This window comes from Nomascus leucogenys, chromosome 12 (assembly GCF_006542625.1).
Source record: "Nomascus leucogenys isolate Asia chromosome 12, Asia_NLE_v1, whole genome shotgun sequence".
In the NCBI taxonomy this organism is placed as follows: Eukaryota; Metazoa; Chordata; class Mammalia; order Primates; family Hylobatidae; genus Nomascus; species Nomascus leucogenys.
Genome location: NC_044392.1, coordinates 104,035,283 through 104,055,114, shown reverse-complemented (window position 1 = coordinate 104,055,114; position 19,832 = coordinate 104,035,283). Strand labels below are relative to the sequence as shown.

Below are 19,832 nucleotides of genomic sequence, written 5' to 3'. Positions count from 1 at the left end.
TTCTCCATCAATTTGCCGATTTCAGAAATTTCATATAAACGGAATTACATAGCATGGGTCCTTTTGTGACTGTCTTTTCACTGAGCACCATGTTTTCAGGGTTCATCCATGCTGTAGCATGTGTCAGTACTTCATTCCTTTTTATTGACAATAATGTTCCTTTGTATGAATATACCGTATGTCATTTTTTTAAAAAATAGAATGACACTTTTATAAATGCAGAAATTTTGTTATAAAATATTATTTTTCTATAACACATATGTGTAACTTTTCTTAATACAAATCCATCAGTTTGGAGCTTTATGTCTTTAGTATACATAAAATTGAACTCCAATACCCAACTTCCTCCAGTATTTAGAGTTTTGTTTTGTAATTTTATTTATTTATTTTTTAAGAGACAAGAGTCTCACTCTGTCGCACCGTCTGGCATGCAGCGGCACAGTCACAGCTTACTGCACCCTCGAACTCCTGGGCTCAAGTGATCCTCCCTCCTCAGCCTCCTGAGTATCTGGGACTACAGGTGTGTGCCACCATGCCCAGATAATTTTTTATAGAGAAGTGGTATTATGTTCTTTGTTATGTATATTGCCCAAGCTGGTCTCAAACTCCTAGCCTCAAGTGATCCTTCCGCGTCTGCCTCCCAAAGTGCTGGATTTACAGACATGAGCCACCGCGCCTGGCCAATCCTGTATTTTGTTTTAATTAGGCACTGGTTGAAATTCAATTTCATAAAAGTATGCAGTGAAAATGAAGGTAAATTTTTAACAATATTACACTCAATATAGAATATTGTCAGTAAGCTGTGAGGTGCCAGAAAGAAACAGCCTCCATATATCTACAGTTGCTTGCCCTAGGTGAGGGGAAAAAAGCAGACATTAAGAAGCCAGGTCCAGGTGAGGGCTGCAGGAAGACAGCTGTATGGTGCTCACTACTCCATGCCGGCCACTCATGCTGGGCTTTGTAGCTGAAACACCGATCGTTCAATATAACGCAGTCAGGGATTTATCACAAAGGTATGTTTTAGGCTGGTGAAAATTTTGTCATGGGCTGGCTTCAGTCACTGGCCCATGAAATAGCAGAAATCCTCCCCAACTCTTTAGAAAATAAATGAACAACAAAAATGCATCTGAGTCATGCCAGCTAGAGCTCCATGTTCACGACTGGCAAATGGGCTCCGACAATTGTGCTGGAGCAGTTTGACCACATAAATGCCAAGCAGGTTTCTCCTCGGAGACTTTCCCCTTGGTTTTTCCACTGCCAGGCTTGCTCTGCCCCATGGCTTGCTCCTTCGTTTCCTTCAGATCTCTGCTCAAACATCACTGGAGAAGCTTTTCCCCATTATCTCATACAAAATAACAACACCCACTATCACCACCACTTATTCAGCCTGGACAAAATTTTAAGCCTCATTGTGTCTCTAAGAGATATCTCATACAACTTGATTATGTTAACCAGTATTAAGATACTGCCTAACTACTTTATCATGGCCATAAAACATCACCGTAAAGATCTCCCTCTGATATGCTGTCTGTTATTTTACAAGGAATGGGAGCTTTGACAGTGGCCATAGGTGAGGAAGGAAGGGGAAAGTAGGAGCATATCTGCATATGCATAAAACACAGAAAATATAACTCTCTTGTAGCAGTTTTTATATTTTTGATGCTGATCCTGGGAGTTGGGATGGCATGGGATAGTTTATGTGATTCCTCCATAAGACAGGACCTAATACAACACACTCTTTGCATTTTTCCTTCCTCCCAAACTCTTAGTACTTTTATCCATATAAATTAGAGCTGTCACATAATGTTCGCTCTAGTAAAGGAATGTGCTGTTTGAGTCTAAGAGCAGTCAAAGGTCAGATGTCATGGAACGTGCTTTTATGTTTGGGGATGTGGGATGGAATAGGTTTTCTAAAATTCTTTCCAAACAATATTTTGTGATTCACTAGTATAAGCTTCTTTTTAAATAGACAAAAACAACCAACAATAGAAGGAAGCATTCTGACAAACAGTGTAGTAACTATAGTTACCAGTTATTATCACAGATGTACTACAGTACAATGTAAAGAATTCCAGCAAGAGAGGACCTAGGTTTAACAGAAGTTGTGCCGCTAATTAGTCATGTGACTTCAGACATATTGTTTCACTCCTTTGAGCCTTAGCATCTTCATTTGCAGTAGCTGCTCATCTAGATTTGTTCTTGCCCATCTCCTACAATTGTGGCGATGATCAAATAATATAAAGTATGTGAAAGTAATTTAAAAACAGCAAAGTAATCTACAGGGTGAGCGTCCCTAATCTGAAAATCTGAAATCTGAAATGCTCCAAAATCTGAAACTTTTTGAGCACAGACATAATATTACAATCAGAAAATTTCACAGCTGATCTCATATGACAGGTCACAGTCAAAACTTAGTTTCATGCACAAAAATTATTTTAGAATATTGTATAAAATTACCTTCAGGTTATGCGTATAAAGTTTATATGAAGATAAATGAATTTTGTGTTTAGACTCTGGTCCCACCCCCAAGATATCTCAGTATGTATATGCAAGTATTCCAAAATCTGAAGAAAAGCAATTGAAATCCAAAACACTCTGGTTCCAAGTATAAGGGATATTTAACATGTATAACTGTTGAGTTAAGAGAAATGGCTTATTTTAATAAGAAACAAGAGTTGTTTAATGAAGTTGTTTGGCATATTTAAAATAAAGACAAATATAACACTAAAATAACAGAAAGCTCTTTTAGTTGCTTAACCAATGGCTATAGATTACTATTTAATATGGATTTACAGTTGTGTCAGTTAGTTTTTTTTTATTGTAGGCCAGAAAAACCAACTGGCCATTTTAGGTAAAGATGAACACTTACTGGAAATATATCCAGGCTCATAGAATTAATAGGAGGCTGATGAACTTTACATGGAAAAAGGACAGGAACCAAGAGAGTTCTAGACTGCTGCTCAGAATTCACAGAATAGTGATGGTCTGGGTCACACAATGCTGATCTTCTGAGGATGGCAATTTACAAAGACCCCCATGTAACCATGACAGTTGTTCAAGATTCAAATTCCTGCTGCCTCCACAATGTACAATGAGGGATGTCATTAAAAGGAAGATCAAGGTTCTAATGGAATAAGGGGAAATGGATGTCTGACAAGCAAAATAAACAAAAACAAAGCATCCTCTAATATTCTACATATTATATGCTTTCAGTTGATGCTTCTTTTCATTCACTGATATTTTTAACTTAAGATGTATTAGTTCAAGGCCATGTTTTTCTTAAAACTTTAAGTAAAATTATTTGAAAACAAGGACACTTATTTTGTGTGAGATCTAATGAGATCAAAGGAGAAAGATCTTAGGGTGACAAATTTTGAAATGCCATTTCATGGTTGTGATTGTAGTTTATCAAAACTTGAATGATCATTGATTATTTTATTTTTTCCTCCTACTTAAAAAGGAATATTTTAAAATGAAAAAACTACTTGTATCACTATAATTGCTGCTTAAACAATTCTCATGATTGAGAATATGAAATGTGTTGCTCGAGATTTAACACAGCCTAAACTTGCAAATGTAGAATAAAAAAATTGCCACTCGTTTAATAAAAGTTGCCCCGTTTTAAAATTTCATGTGAACACTAATTCCCTTAAGGGTTTGTCTTTCATAAACAAGGAATGTTCTGTAGCCTTGGCATAAGTAGCCCCACATATATCCATGGAGGGCTCTCCTTAGATCCTGGGTTTGAATAAAGGTTTAAAAAATGACCTTTTAAAATGTCTCACTTTCTCACCAGTGATTTTGTGCATGATTCTATCCTCCAGTAGAAAACTTAGATTCACCTGACCTAAGTCATGTATCCACTCTTTGATTAATGTTTCCAGAAACACGAGAACCTATAACTAACAAGGTTGCATGATTTTGTCCCCCAGCGCCAAATGTATACAATTTTTCTGAATATATAAAACTACATCCAGGACAAAACTATCTCATATATATGCATATGTGATACATAAATGATCAAAATTTGACTCTGTTTAATCTCTTTCCTAAAGCATCTTTTTTTCATATATGTTCTTTAATTGCAATTATTTTGGCATTTAAATGAATGCCATTATTTCTTTCAATAAATAAACAATGTAGATTAACTCTCTAAAGCCCTAAGGAAGAGAGAGACGAAGGACATGAAGATTAGCAAAAACATAGTTCGAATGTGGAAAATAGTAAATAATTTTTGCTTACTCAGATTTTTGTTTCTGCTTAAAATGTTTTATTATTTAAAAATTTATAATATCGGCAACTCTTAATTATGTGAGTCAATGAGAAACTGACATCTGTAGTATCCCAGTCATTTTTTGAGCAGTTTTATAATCTTCTACAAGTTTATAATGAGTAAGATGACTTACTCATGCCATCATTTATTTCTAACCTTTACCCAAATATCAAATCTCATTAAAATCTGATTCAACAACAAATTTGCTGATTTTTCCTGCCAATTTTTGATAAATGATACAAAAAACTCAAGATTTTAGGTAAAATATATCAATTAATTTGTTTGTTCATTCAGCAAGCATTTCTTGATTACCAACTATGTGCAAGCATTGTTCTAGGTGCCAGAGATATATTATTGAGGAAGATCAACAAGTTTCTATTCTCACAAAATCTACCTTGCTCCAAAAGGAGCATGTAAATCAACAAACAATTTAAAACGAAAGTGTTAGGTGATGGCAAACGCCATTAAGAAAATAAAGCAGGGGGCCAGGCGCGGTGGCTCACACCTGCAATCCCAGCACTCTGGGAGGCCGAGGATGGCGGATCACCTGAGGTCAAGAGTTCAAGACCAGCCTGGCCAACATGACGAAACCCCATCTCTCCTAAAAATACAAAACATTAGCCAGGCATGATGGCGGCGCCTGTAATGCCAGCTACTCAGGAGGCTGAGGCAGGAGAATTGCTTGAACCTGGGAGGTGGAGGCTGCAGTGAGGTGAAATTGTGCCACTGCATTCCAGCCTGGGCAACAAGAGTGAAACTCTGTCTCTAAATAGATAAATAAGAAAAAAGAAAGAAAAAGAAAATAAAGGAGGGGAATTGCTGAGAGGGTACTTGAGGTGGAAAGTGCAGTAAATGCCTAAAAAAGGATCTTTTGTGTTGAGTTTGGAATGACAGCGAGGGGTCAACCATGCAAGATCATGCAAGCTCAGAGAAAGAACATTCTAGGCAAAGGGGACACTGTAAGGAGTGTGGCATATTTACAGGACAGGAAGACGGAGGGTGTGTAAAGAATGAAGGGAAAGTGGTACAAGGCGCCACAGGAGAGGCAGATGGGAGATGTTGCAGGAGAAAGACTGGGGCTAAATCATACATGTTCAAATACGCTAGGAATTGTCTTAAGATTTTTTTCTAAGTGACATGAAGGGACACTGAAGAATTCTGAGAGAAACAATGACATGAAATTACTTTTATTTTAAAAATACCACTCTGGTTGCAGTGGAAATACATTGTAGCATGTCAAGAGCAGAGACAGAGATTAGAGGCTGTTGCAGTTGTTCAGGTGAGAGGTTGGTAGCTTCAACTAGACTGATGATAGTGAAGACAAGAATTTCAGACTATGTTTTGTAGGCAAAGTTAACAAAATTTGCTAATGAAATGGATTTGAGAGATAGGAGATTAGGACCAGAAAGGAAATTTAGAACGAGTTGCTTTTGATAGAGGAGGAAAACAAGGAAAGAAGGGTTTTTGAGGATATAGGAAGAAAATTTATGTTGTCATGAAAACCAAGAAAAGAACAGAAAGTGTTTTAAAAAGAGGGAGTATAAACTGAGAGAGATTGGCTAAGAGGATAGAGGAGAGACCATTGTATTTGCTAGTATGGAAGTCGTTGGTGACCTTAGTAAGAGCAGTACAGTGAAAACCTGATTGAAGTCGATTAAAGAGACAATGGTGATATAAACATCTCTACTTAAAATATTTTGTTGTTAGGGAAAGCAGAAAAATGGGACCAGCTAGAAAAGTGCATGAGGTCAAAGTACGTTTTGTTTTAAGATCAGTGACATGAAGGCACATTTGTTCATGAATAGAATTAAATAAGAAGAAAGGGGGAGAAACTAGATGCAGGAAATTGATGGAATAATTATAGGAGCAAAGTCCTGAAGGCAAAAGGATAGGAGATCCTCAGAATGCATAAAGGGGAGGAATAGATGTGCTTCATTCATTGTAATGAAAAAGAAAGAAGAAAATATGGGTGCAGATGATGATGGTTGGGCGGACTTGAGGGACATGATGGACACTGAAGTTTGGTTCAAACCATAGAGGTTCCAATGTGTGAAAGAAATGCCATGAGCTGAAAGGACGGGAAGTGACAAACCAAGAGGGTGAGAGAGTGGGGTACATGAAATTTGGGATTAAAGAGGAATATCACTTATAAGGAATTAAGGGCCTTAAATGTATAAATTAGTTGTATTTTATAAAGTTTCTTCTTAAAGTGGTGGGTAGTTGAAAAACAGATACCAAAGGCAAGTTCTCCTAAAATCTCCTTTATTGGCCTATATACCTGGACCAGAAGAAACCGAAAAGACAAATGAACAGCTAAGAAGGCAGGAAATGCAACAAAAGTTTATTGATCATCTGTTCTGTGCCAAGGACTTCATATGCAATAGCTTTTCTGTCCTCAGAACAACCCTGCCCAATAGGTTTTGTTATCGTCACTAAATTTAAGGGCCTTAAAGCACAATGAGGTTAAAGAATGTACTAAAGGTTATACAACTAGAAAATAGAGCTGGGCATGGTGGCTTGCACTTGTTATCCCTGCTACTGGGGAGGCTGAGGCAGGAGGATTGCTTGAGCCCAAGAGTTCAAGACTGTAGCAAGCTATGATCACACCTCTACAGCCTGAGAGACAGAGTGACACCTGATTTTACTGGACTGGCCATCTTGATACTGGGGGAAGGAGCAAAATGGGTCACAGGTGACTCCTAGGTTTCTGCTACAGGATATCTGTGTAGGCAAAAAGAAGGGAGGCATAGAATCCAGGGACCAGGGCCCGGTTCAGAAGAGCAGTAAAGAAATATCTTACAAAGCCAGGTGTTCATCACCTTGAGAGAGCAATCTTCCCATGCTGCAGCCGGCTATATAGGGCACAGGAGTGAATTGGTCTAGAATAAAATGTAGACCTAGCAATTTATCCGATGTGATTTATGTTTAGAAATATAATTGCTTGACATTTGACAAAGCTTTTTGAGCATTTGGAGAAAATTAAGGATAAATGTACAGAAAAAAACAAGCTAAGAAATTAAGCAACTTCAGGAACAAAAAAAGTTTATGAGTAGCATATACATAGGATGAACAAATCTAGAAATCTAATGTACAGCATGAGGACTACAGGTAATAAAACTGTACTGTATGAAATTGATGCTTAATGAGTAGATTTTAGCTACTCTTGCCGCAGAAACAAAGAAAAGTGAGGTGATTTATATGTTAATTTGCTTCACTACAGTAGCCTTTTTGCTATCTATGTGTATTCTGTAACATCATGTTACATACTTTAAATATACATATTATATTTATATTTAAAAAAACTTTTATGAGTAAAGCAAACACAGGGAACAAATCCACATTATTAATGTCAACATTTACTACTGATTTAACTGAAGATTTGGATGTAAGTATGCTGGGAAGATTAGGAAAAAAACTGATGGTGGCTTTGGTGGTGAGAGACGATATGATTTTTCAAGTGCCATAATATGAAATAAATACACAATCTCTACAGTTGATAGAAAAAGACAAAGAAATACATGCACATCTTTAGAAATGTGGAAGAAAATACAAGAAGTAATAGCTAAAAGAGTTGAAAGCAACTATCTGTGGAAGAGAGATTGTGGGATGTGAAGAAGAGGAAAAAGAACAGATATTTTTATTTAAAAAATTTTAAAGAGAAAAAGAGAATTGAGCTAGAAAAGAAAAACACAGGGATTAGTCTTTTGGTAGAGCTGATCAAATCTGACAATATAATAGCACTTCCTTTTGAAAATGATTTATCAATGTCTCTTATAAAAGCCACACTGATAAAAATATATGTCCAGGGCTCAAGTACATTATAAAACATGATTTGAGCAAATTAAATAAGGTAAAAAGTAAAAATGTAATTTCATTAAGGTGTTTCAATTTCTGCTATCTGTTCTTTTCACTGCTTCTTTTAATAGTTGTTACTTGGTTATTGCATGTTTTAATATTATTCATTTCCAGCTTAATCCTTAGTATGTGACTTGACAGTTTGTTATACTCTAGAGAATTAATCCCCTATCAACTCCAAAAGGCTGATTTCATTCTAGAAGTGAGTCCAAACTGCCACATTAGTAGAATGCCCTCTCTGATTTAGAACCACTTTGAGATCCAGTTCTTGACCAGGCACTCTTAGAAAGTCAGCCCACTCTTAACTTGTTACAGAAATGTAAGATTACTTCAAAGAGATTATGAAGCTGACCTTGCATAGAACTGACTTCTAGTCATATGTAAAATTCGTGTATGGACATTTGCTTTCAAAAATTAGGAGAGCTATATAAGGCCAGGAGCCAGGTTCTACTATAGCAAATATGTACTGCGTCTTTCTATAATGACAATTAATTAAATGATTTCTAAGAGAGAACCATAACTATGTTACAGAATCAAATGCAAAATTCACCTGAATTGTGAAGATGAAAAATCATATTTACTGTATTCTGTTGTTAGAGATACAGTGGCAGAAAAGTTTAAGAGACCCTGGGCTAGACTTCAGAGATAATGAGAAGTTCCCCAGATTATGAGAAATGATGGGAAAGAAAAGAAGCAAAGGATATGAATAATGTAAGCTCACCCTTATTGCCTCCTAGCTAGCATTATTTAATTTCAAAGGTCAGCTCCAAAATCCCGACAGAGCCTCTAATTACAGAGACAAAGAGCAGCCCGATGTGAAATGTCTGGGGTAGGGAAAACCACTAAAGTCTTAGAGTTGGGCAGACTTAAGTTTGAACCCCAGCTTGGGGAAGGCTCTCAGCCTTAGTTTCTCTCCTATGTAAACTGGAGAAAATAGCATCTACCTTGAAAGACTGTCTTACTCGCATCTTATTTTTATCATCTACTGACTCTGGTAATTCTTCTTCACTGTTACATATTATATAACATAATGTATGTGAAGTGTGAGTATGGTGTCTGCAAAACATAACCTTTCAACAAATGACAGTAATTGCTATGAGCTACAATACAGTAAAGAATACAAAAAAGCGCCCTCTCCCTATAAAATGAGAACTGATAGTTGCACTTTCCAGAAAGGAAGTTATCTTCTATTCCAAATTAACAGTGGTATAAAATGAAACAAATCTTTTGCAGATGCTTTTTCTTCCAAAGTGTATGTGGAAATTAATTTTTAATAAAATCCTAGAGATATGTATCCCTTCTATGCATAGAGGCAATTCGTTGTTTCTGTAACGAACCTGAAACAGCACTAAGAGAGTTAAGACCAGTCAGAGATTAGAGGAAACACCAGTATTCTACCTCTTTCTTTAGAACCGTTTTACTGCTTCTCGGTTTCCTGGTAATAATGCAACCTCACTAACTTGCTATTGATTTTTCATTTTGGGGTGTGTGTGGGGGTGTGTGTGGGTGTGCATGCCTGTGTGTGATATTTACTGCATCTTGCTTTCCTGGTAACAATGCAACCTCGCTACCTTGCTATTGATTTTTCATTTTGGTGTGGGTCTGTGTGGGTGTGTGGGTCTGTGTGGGTGTGTGGGTTTGATATTTATTGCTCAGACAGTTAAGGTTCTGTTTTCTTTAAATTTTAAGTGGATGAATTTGTTTGTTTCCTATTTTTTGAGATTCTTTATGGTGAATTTCCCATGGCCCTCAATGGAGTCTTCCCTGTGTGTGAGTGACCTTAAATAGGAATGAATTTTAGCTTGCTACCAAGAGCCCTAAATAATTAAGAGCTGACTGATAAAAGCTTGTAGTATATGTTTATTCATTAACATTAATGATATTTGCTTCTGTCATCACCAATGGAACACTGCCACCAGCCTACCTACAGAGGAACCCTAACACTTGGGAGGAATGGGGCAGAGCCCGGGCACACAGAGGCAGGGTATGCGGGATGCCAACAGCAGTTGGGACTCCTTTTAGAAGAATGAAATCAGGGATGTCAGAGTGGCGTGTTCTCAGAAGGGAGGGATGACATTGTTAAATGGAATAGGGAGGCCAAGAAAGGCAAGAACTGTATAATCCATTCGACCAGGCAATAAAGTGTCATTTGTATCTTTTACAATGCCTACTTCAGGGGAGCAAAGGGGAAAGCTCCTTGATCTTGCTGTTCTCTCTGGGTTATCACCTTCATCTATTCTCATATTCTCAGTGCCACAGTGAAGACTCACAAATCTACGATGCCAGCTCAGCCCAGTCTCTCAATCTTCAAACTTGTACATACTTGCTTGTCTTACTTGAATATTCACACTCAACAAGTGTAATTTCCCCCCTTGAAACCTATCTCCTGTCCTGTATTTCCTGTTTCAGTTGGTGACTATCCATTCAGTTTGGTTACCAAGACAGTCATCATTTACTCTTTCTGTTTGTTCAGCTTCCACATCAAATCAACGGCCGAGATTTTGTTACCTAAATATGTCTTAAATCTATCTCACCTCTCCGCCCTATGACTGAAGCCTACGTCAGACCTTCATCTCGCAGCTGACTAATGGAATAGTCTCCTTGCTGTTACCTTAAACCAGCCTTTTCCCCCATTCTATTCCTCACACAGCCAACAGTGACCCATTCCAAATATAAATATGACCAGACTGTAACCTAAGTTAAGGAAGTTACCTGTCTCTTCTCTAACTTCAGGGGAAAAAAACCATGCAGCTTAGCATGGAATGCTGACATGAGCCCTCTATAGTCTGGCTACAGCCTATTTCTGCAATCTCTTCCTTCTTCTGCTCTCTCAGGAAGTGTTCCTGAAACACAAAGCTTTTCTTGCCTGTAGGTTCATGCTGTTTCCTCTGCCTGGCATGCTACTTTGATTCATCTCAACTGTCAGTTCCTCCCACAGCCTTCATTATTCACTCCCTGGCACATTTGTTCCACTCTCCTCTGTGCCTCCGTATTACCATGTATACAATTCCTTAGTTGTACTTGCCAAACCTATGGCAATTATTCATTCTCTATATGTTTATTGAATGCTTACTCTGTTCCAGGGAAACAAAGGTGGAGAAGAAAGACACTAATGTGTGTCTGCCTCCCCTACCAGAATACTGAACTATGTCTATTTAATCTTTGTTTCCATGGGAACTAGTGCAGTGTTTAGTCCAAAGCTAGCTTTTCACTAAATATTTATTGCATAAATACTTACAATTTTGTAACAGTGGGTTATAGAAATGTATATGTAAGAGTATATGCAAACACAGTAGAGAGACAACCAATCCTGCTTTGCCTGGGGGTCAGGGAGGTCCACCTGGCAGAAGTGCATTGCTGAAGACAAGACTAGAGCACAATCTAATTGGGTTTTTAGATTAGAAATGGAACCTTAGAGAACATGGAGCTAGCTCAATAACGTGGCTAGGTATGAATGGAGTCAGAATTCAAATCCTGGTCTATCTGATTCCAAAGTTTATAATCCACTTATTAGCACTACCAGTGGAGAAAATCTCCAGTTATACCATGAGCCATCTTCTCTCTGGTTCACTGACCTGGGCAGAGCTAGTCAGCAAAGTTAGGCCTTTTGTCACTCACAACTGATCAGGGAAAAGAAGGGCAAAAACAAATATATACACAGACACACATACATATATGTATATTGCACACACACAAACATATATACACACACACACACACACAGAGAGATACATACACAAACCAGCTTACACTAGTATGGAACTTTAGATTAATGCCATTCAAGCTAATTGTTCACATACCACATTGATTACCCTCTATAGACAAAGCCAGTATTTTTTTTTTTACTTGATTTTCAATCTTTTTTTTTTTAATCTTTTTTTTTTTTTTATTATTATACTTTAGGTTTTACGGTACATGTGCACAATGTGCAGGTTTGTTACATATGTATCCATGTGCCATGTTGATTTCCTGCACCCATTAACTCGTCATTTAGCATTAGGTATATCTCCTAATGCTGTCCCTCCCCACTCCCCCAACCCCACAACAGTCCCCAGAGTGTGATGTTCCCCTTCCTGTGTCCATGAGTTCTCATTGTTCAATTCCCACCTATGAGTGAGAACATGCGGTGTTTGGTTTTTTGTCCTTGCGATAGTTTGCTGAGAATGATGTTTTCCAGTTTCATCCATGTCCCTACAAAGGACATGAACTCATCCTTTTTTATGGCTGCATAGTATTCCATGGTGTATATGTGCCACATTTTCTTAATCCAGTCTATCGTTGTTGGACATTTGGGTTGGTTCCAACTCTTTGCTATTGTGAATAGTGCCGCAATAAACATACGTGTGCATGTGTCTTTATAGCAGCATGATTTATAGTCCTTTGGGTATATACCCAGTAATGGGATGGCTGGGTCAAATGGTATTTCTAGTTCTAGATCCCTGAGGAATCGCCACACTGACTTCCACAATGGTTGAACTAGTTTACAGTCCCACCAACAGTGTAAAAGTGTTCCTATTTCTCCACATCCTCTCCGGCACCTGTTGTTTCCTGCTTTTTTAATGATGGCCATTCTAACTGGTGTGAGATGGTATTTCATTGTGGTTTTGATTTGCATTTCTCTGATGGCCAGTGATGATGAGCATTTCTTCATGTGTTTTTTGGCTGCATAAATGTCTTCTTTTGAGAAGTGTCTGTTCATATCCTTTGCCCACTTTTTGATGGGGTTGTTTGTTTTTTTCTTGTAAATTTGTTTGAGTTCATTGTAGATTCTGGATATTAGCCCTTTGTCAGATGAGTAGGTTGCAAAAATGTTCTCCCATTCTGTAGGTTGCCTGTTCACTCTGATGGTAGTTTCTTTTGCTGTGCAGAAGCTCTTTAGTTTAATTAGATCCCATTTGTCAATTTTGGCTTTTGTTGCCATTGCTTTTGGTGTTTTAGACATGCAGTCCTTGCCCACGCCTATGTCCTGAATGGTATTGCCTAGGTTTTCTTGTAGGATTTTAATGGTTTTAGGTCTAACATTTAAGTCTTTAATCCATCTTGAATTAATTCTTGTATAAGGTGTAAGGAAGGGATCCAGTTTCAGCTTTCTACATATGGCTAGCCAGTTTTCCCAGCACCGTTTATTAAATAGGGAATCCTTTCCCCATTGCTTGTTTTTGTCAGGTCTGTCAAAGATCAGATAGTTGTACATATGCGGCATCATTTCTGAGGGCTCTGTTCTGTTCCATTGATCTATGTCTCTGTTGTGGTACCAGTACTATGCTGTTTTGGTTACTGTAGCCTTGTAGTATAGTTTGAAGTCAGGTAGCATGATGCCTCCAGCTTTGTTCTTTTGGCTTAGGATTGACTTGGCAATGCGGGCTCTTTTTTGGTTCCATATGAACTTTAAAGTAGTTTTTTCCAATTCTGTGAAGAAAGTCATTGGTAGCTTGATGGGGATGGCATTGAATCTATAAATTACCTTGGGCAGTATGGCCATTTTCACGATATTGATTCTTCCAACCCATGAGCATGGAATGTTCTTCCATTTGTTTGTATCCTCTTTTATTTCATTGAGCAGTGGTTTGTAGTTCTCCTTGAAGAGGTCCTTCACATCCCTTGTAAGTTGGATTCCTAGGTATTTTATTCTCTTTGAAGCAATTGTGAATGGGAGTTCACTCATGATTTGGCTCTCTGTTTGTCTGTGATTGGTGTACAAGAATGCTTGTGATTTTTGTACGTTGATTTTGTATCCTGAGACTTTGCTGAAGTTGCTAATCAGCTTAAGGAGATTTTGGGCTGAGACAATGGGGTTTTCTAGATATACCATCATTTCATCTGCAAACAGGGACAGAAGAAAAGAGAGAAGAATCAAATAGATGCAATAAAAAATGAAAAAGGGGATGTCACCACTGATCCCACAGAAATACAATCTACCATCAGAGAATACTACAAACACCTCTATGCAAATAAACTAGAAAATCTAGAAGAAATGGATAAATTCCTCAACAAATACACCCTCCCAAGACTAAACCAGGAAGAAGTTGAATCTCTGAATAGACCAATAACAGGTAATGAAATTGTGGCAATAATCAATAGCTTACCAACCAAAAAGAGTCCAGGACCTGATGGACTCACAGCCGAATTCTACCAGAGGTACAAGGAGGAACTGGTACCATTCCTTCTGAAACTATTCCAATCGATTGAAAAAGAGGGAATCCTCCCTAACACATTTTATGAAGCCAGCATCGTCCTGATACCAAAGCCTGGCAGAGACATAACCAAAAAAGAGAATTTCAGACCAATATCCTTGATGAACATTGATGCAAAAATCCTCAATAAAATACTGGCAAACCGAATCCAGCAGCACATCAAAAAGCTTATCCACCATAATCAAGTGAGCTTCATCCCTGGGATGCAAGGCTGGTTCAACATACGCAAATCAATAAATATAATCCAGCATATAAACAGAACCAAAGACAAAAACCACATGATTATCTCAATAGATGCAGAAAAGGCCTTTGACAAAACTCAACAACCCTTCATGCTAAAAACTCTCAATAAATTAGGTATTGATGGGACATATCTCAAAATAATAAGAGCTATCTATGACAAACCCAGAGCCAATATACTGAATGGGCAAAAACTGGAAGCATTCCCTCTGAAAACTAGCACAAGACAGGGATGCCCTCTCTCACTGCTCCTATTCAACGTAGTGCTGGAAGTTCTGGCCAGAGCAATCAGGCAGGAGAAGGAAATAAAGGGTATTCGAAGCCAGTATTTTTTTACATGTCAACTAACAAAAATTTTACCAACCAATAATTACTAAAAAAGCAACAAAAAGAACCCCCTTCAAAGGCACACCTATGAACAAGCATGCTCATACACACATTTCCTCTATAATTTAGCTTAATAGAGACATCAGGAATTTACCACAAATACCCAGAAACAATGAAGCTGAGTTTAAATTAAGAACATTTAAAGCTATGCTTTTAAATTCAACTTTCACATTTTTCTATTTCATTCTGGGTATTATTAGCTTGCTACCATCACCTAAGTAATCAAGGATATGTAAGTTAAATAACATTTTCATTTAAATATTTTTAATGCAAATTATTATTGAATAGAGTAGGTATGGCAATGTGCTATGCCTTGTACACTCAAAGCAACAGCTGTTATTCCAATAAAACAGATATATTCTGTTCCTTCTAAGACAACGACAAACATTAAAATAACCTTCTTCTTCCAAAGGGAAAAATGATTCAACAATATCTTTGTACAAATTGTCGTTTAAAAGATCTGTATTTTAAAAACAACAGCAGTAATATTTGTTTTCTAGCATAAAATCCCTAGGTATCTATCGTAGTCACCATCTTTCTGAAGGAAATAAAAGAGCTCTTCTCTGCAGCACATTCAGCATTGCTAAAATGTACTAGAAAGGAATATAATATTCCCTTTTCCTATAGCTCCAATGTTACTTGATACTACCAGCACCTGTCCAGTACTATACCTGTCCCACCAACCCTACACCATCACCACTACTAGACACACTAAAGTCTTGTTTGACTACAAAATCTTCTCTTTGCCCGTGCACTGCTGGTACCAACTCTTTATGATTTCTCCTCTTAGCTGTGTCACTCTGCTCACTTCTACTAACAGTGCTTTAATGAAGACTCATTATTTTTCATCTGGATGTTTTCTAATCTCCCACCTGCCTGTCTGTTCAAAGGTGTCAACTGTTTCTCAAAAACAAAAATCTGAGTAAGTCACTTCCCTGCATATGAATATTTAAGGGGTAGATGTTAGTGTGGGAGAGTAGCATAGAATAGTTTTTAAAAGCACACAATTCCATGTATTTAAATTCTCTACATCAAGGAAAAAAGTCTAGGGATATTTCTTTGGGAATAAAATGTTCTTTGCAAAGCCATCTCTCTGCTATAGTATTTATTACATTGAATTGTATTTATAACCATTAGTTAGCCGTATACATGAGGAAGGGGATTCTTTGTTATTCATCTTTGAATCCTGGCCCTGTGCCTGTCATGAGTAGAACAGGTGCTCACTGAACACAAGCAGTCTAGGGGAAGGGAAAGGATAGAAGGGAGGAAGAAAGGGAAAAGGAGAGATAAAGGGAGGGAGAAAAAAAGGAGGGAAAGGAAGGATAAATGATGTCACGATTGGAAGCTTACAATTTCACCAAGTATGTATATAAAACCATTTTTACTCTCTTATTACTTAGAGTTGGCTCTTTTCTAACAAAAAAATAATTATTAACACTTGTTTTAAACAAAGGAAATTTAAAAATATTTTATTATAATGTGCACAGTATAATTATTTCTTTGAAACAACTTTCAAATGAACTGAACATCTTTAAAGGAATTCAAAGGAAGAACTTCTAAGAAACCAGCCATTCAGTGAGGCCAACTCGTTAGACAATCATTTCTTTTCCCTGGTGAAATCTCCATGTACCTACGTATGGCATCAGTAAGCCTCTCACTGAATATTTATGATTTAATATAAAGCTTTTCAGGAAAAGGATTTATCTTTTGAAAATTCACACACAACTAATACTTTTGTATTTGTGGTGAAAAACTACACAGCTTATTTTATTTTTTCTAAGAAACTAAGCTGTGTGTGAGATATAGTCATCTACATTTACGCCATTTTTATAATGTTCTTAATTTTCTAAGCATGAGTATAAAGATGTTAATAAAATGCTAATCCAAATTATGATTTTTGCATTTATATGGCACTTTGCTAACCCCAAAGTGCCGTAACATATACTCATATTTACTCTAAGCTCCTCTCTGTCAGTAGATAGTTGTTGAGTCTGAGTCCTCTGTAATTCTTCTGGGGCCTGCGGCCTTTGTGAGGGCTCACTGGATCCTTGTCTTATCCACTCTCCCCTCCCAGAAAGCCTGTGACAGACTGTTGTCCGTTCTCACCATTATCTTTCCAAAGCCCAGATCTGATCATTCAGAGGTGATAGTGTTCTGGTATAGAAATGGCTTTGTGTCTGGGCATGGTGTCTCATGCCTGTAATCCCAGCACTTTGGGAGGTCGAGGCAGGCAGATCATTCGAGGTCAGGAGGTCGAGACTAGGCTGACCAACATGGTGAAGTCCCGTCTGTACCAAAAATATAAAAAATTAGCCAGGTGTGGTGGTGCACAACTGTAATCCCAGCTACTCGGCAGGCTGAGGCAGGAGAATCACTTGAACCTGGCAGGTGGAGGTTGCAGTGAGCTGAGATCACGCCACTGCACTCCAGCCTGGGAGACAGAGCGAGACTCTGTCAAAAAAAAAGAAAGAGAGAGAGAGAGAGAGAGAGAAAGGAAGGAAGGAAGGAAGGAAGGAAGGAAGGAAGGAAGGAAGGAAGGAAGGAAGGAAGGAAAGAAAGAAAGGAAGAAAGAAAGAAAGAAATGGCTTTGTACCCACACAGAACTGATTTTGAATCTTAGCTCTGGCACTTGCTAGCAATATGATCTTGTAAAAGTTACCTCCTGAGTTTTCTCATCTATAAAATAAGGATAATAATACCTTATTGACAACATTGTTGTAAGTAGAGACAATATACATCAAAGTGTAGTTTAGTCACTCGCACCTATGAAATAGGCACACACAAAAAATGGTGACTATCTTGCTATTACGCCACTCTCCTACATAGAATATTCATGAAAGAATAACCACTTACTGAGAAGGTGCAATGTGCCAAGCATTGTTTCCCACACTTCCCATACTGCAGGAACTGGAGAAACTACACTACAGTCTTGTAATCACAAAACTCAGACATCCACGTTTCAATAGGTATAACCATACAGAACACTACAGAGGTACGCAGGTGGAACATGTAAACAGGTCTTAATCTGTGACCTGGAACTTGAACAAGAGAGTAGAGGGGAGGTGGGATAGGGTGGAGTGGAAAGAGCTCCAGTTGGAGACTGGCATTTGTAAAGTCAAGGCAGCGTACAGCAGGTGCAGAAACACAGCTGCTGAGTGTGGCTGGAGCTGTGGTAATGCAGGACAGCAGAGGAGAGGTGTGGACGGAGAAGGGACAGGGAAAAGGGAAATGGCAAGATGAGAAATTGGAGAGGCGAAGAGCCTTGAAAGCCACGTTAAGGAATTTGGACTGTCCTGAAGAGAGCAGACAACTACTGAAAAGTTATGAGGAGACGATGGGCCTAATCGCATTTGCTTTTTTGGAAGGAACATGCCATCACTTCCTTTCTCAATGGCCATTAACCCAGCCCACAGATCCATGCCTGGGCTTCAGGTGGTTTTCAGGTTCCCTCAGATTGGTTGCAAATGTGTGTATTTGTGTGGGTGGATGCATTCACATGTGCATATGTGTGTTCTCATAAACATTTTTCCAGAGATAGCAACTAAAAGAGTAACTCAAAATTGTGAAAAATGACCGTCCAAACACTTCCTACAGGATAAAGCTCAGACCCTTACAGCCTTTTACATTCTGACTAAAACCCACATTTTTCATTTCTCTCCACACAGCTTAGAATACAGCCACTTGCTTTTGTTGTTGTTGCCATTCTGAATATGCTTCTGAACCTTTCTTTCATGTACAGCCTCTTGGGCTTTTCTGCACTTTCCAGTCTTCCCTACCTCCCCATCCCCACCTTCTACTCAGAAAACAACCCCTCTCTCTAAACATGGTTGAAGTGTTTCTTACTTCTCCTGGCATTCTCTCATATTTCTTTCCCATTTTTTAAGAAAAGCACAAATCGATGTCATAGAATTCTGGTGACCTCGCTAGAGTGAGAGAGGGATAGAAAAATAGACCAGTAGGCTAGGAATAGAAAGTCCAGAAACTAACCCACACTTAAGTGGAAATCGGCTATACAAAAAGGTTGTCTTGCAAACCAGTGGAGAAATAATGAAGTTTTAAAAAATGATGCTGGAGGCCGGGCGCAGTGGCTAGCAACTGTAATCCCAGCACTTTGGGAGGCCGAGGCAGGCAGATCACCTGAGGTCAGGAGTTCAAGAGCAGCAATATGGTGAAACACTGTCTCTAAAAATACAAAATACTAAAAATACAAAAATACTAAAAATACAAAATACTAAAAATACAAAAAATTAGCCAGGTGTGGTGGCGAGCGTCTGTAATCCCAGCTACCCGGGAGGCTGAGGCTGGAGAATTGCTTGAACCCGGGAGGAGGAGGTTGCAGTGAGCCGAGATCACGCCACTGCACTCCAGCCTGGATGACAGACCTAGACTCCCCATCTCAAAAAAAAAAAAAAGATGCTGGAATAACTGGTCATCTGTAAAGGGAAAAGAATAAATCCTTACTTCACATCATTCTCAAAAATAAATTTCAGATAGGTCAAATCAAAGCATTAAAACATTTAGAAGAAAGGTAAATTATTTTATTTTCCAACTTTTGTGTATGTGCACTAGCAGATATATATTAGAATATTCTTAGCAGCATTGCTCATGTTAGAAAAAAATGAGAAAGAACCCAAAAGCCATGAACAATAGAACGTATAGGAAAGTTGAGTTATATGAAACACAAAGCAGTGAAAGTGAATAAATACATTTTATACATCAACATTGAATACTATTAATAACATATCAAATGAAAAAGGAAAGTTGCAGGTGGAAATATACAGTATTACTCCATCCATATAAAGATAAACACACAAATCCAAACAATATATAATTTTAAGATGATTAAACCTGTTGCAAAAGCATAAACAGAAGCAAGGGAATTA

The 19,832-nt window shown here is 38.0% G+C and overlaps 1 protein-coding gene across 3 annotated transcripts in view; it reads left to right on the top strand.

Moving 5' to 3' along the window:
- The window catches only part of LOC115837495 (leucine-rich repeat-containing protein 7-like), a 315,547-nt gene that overhangs the window by 200,456 nt on the left and 95,259 nt on the right, over positions 1 to 19,832 (top strand). The window lies entirely within an intron of this gene.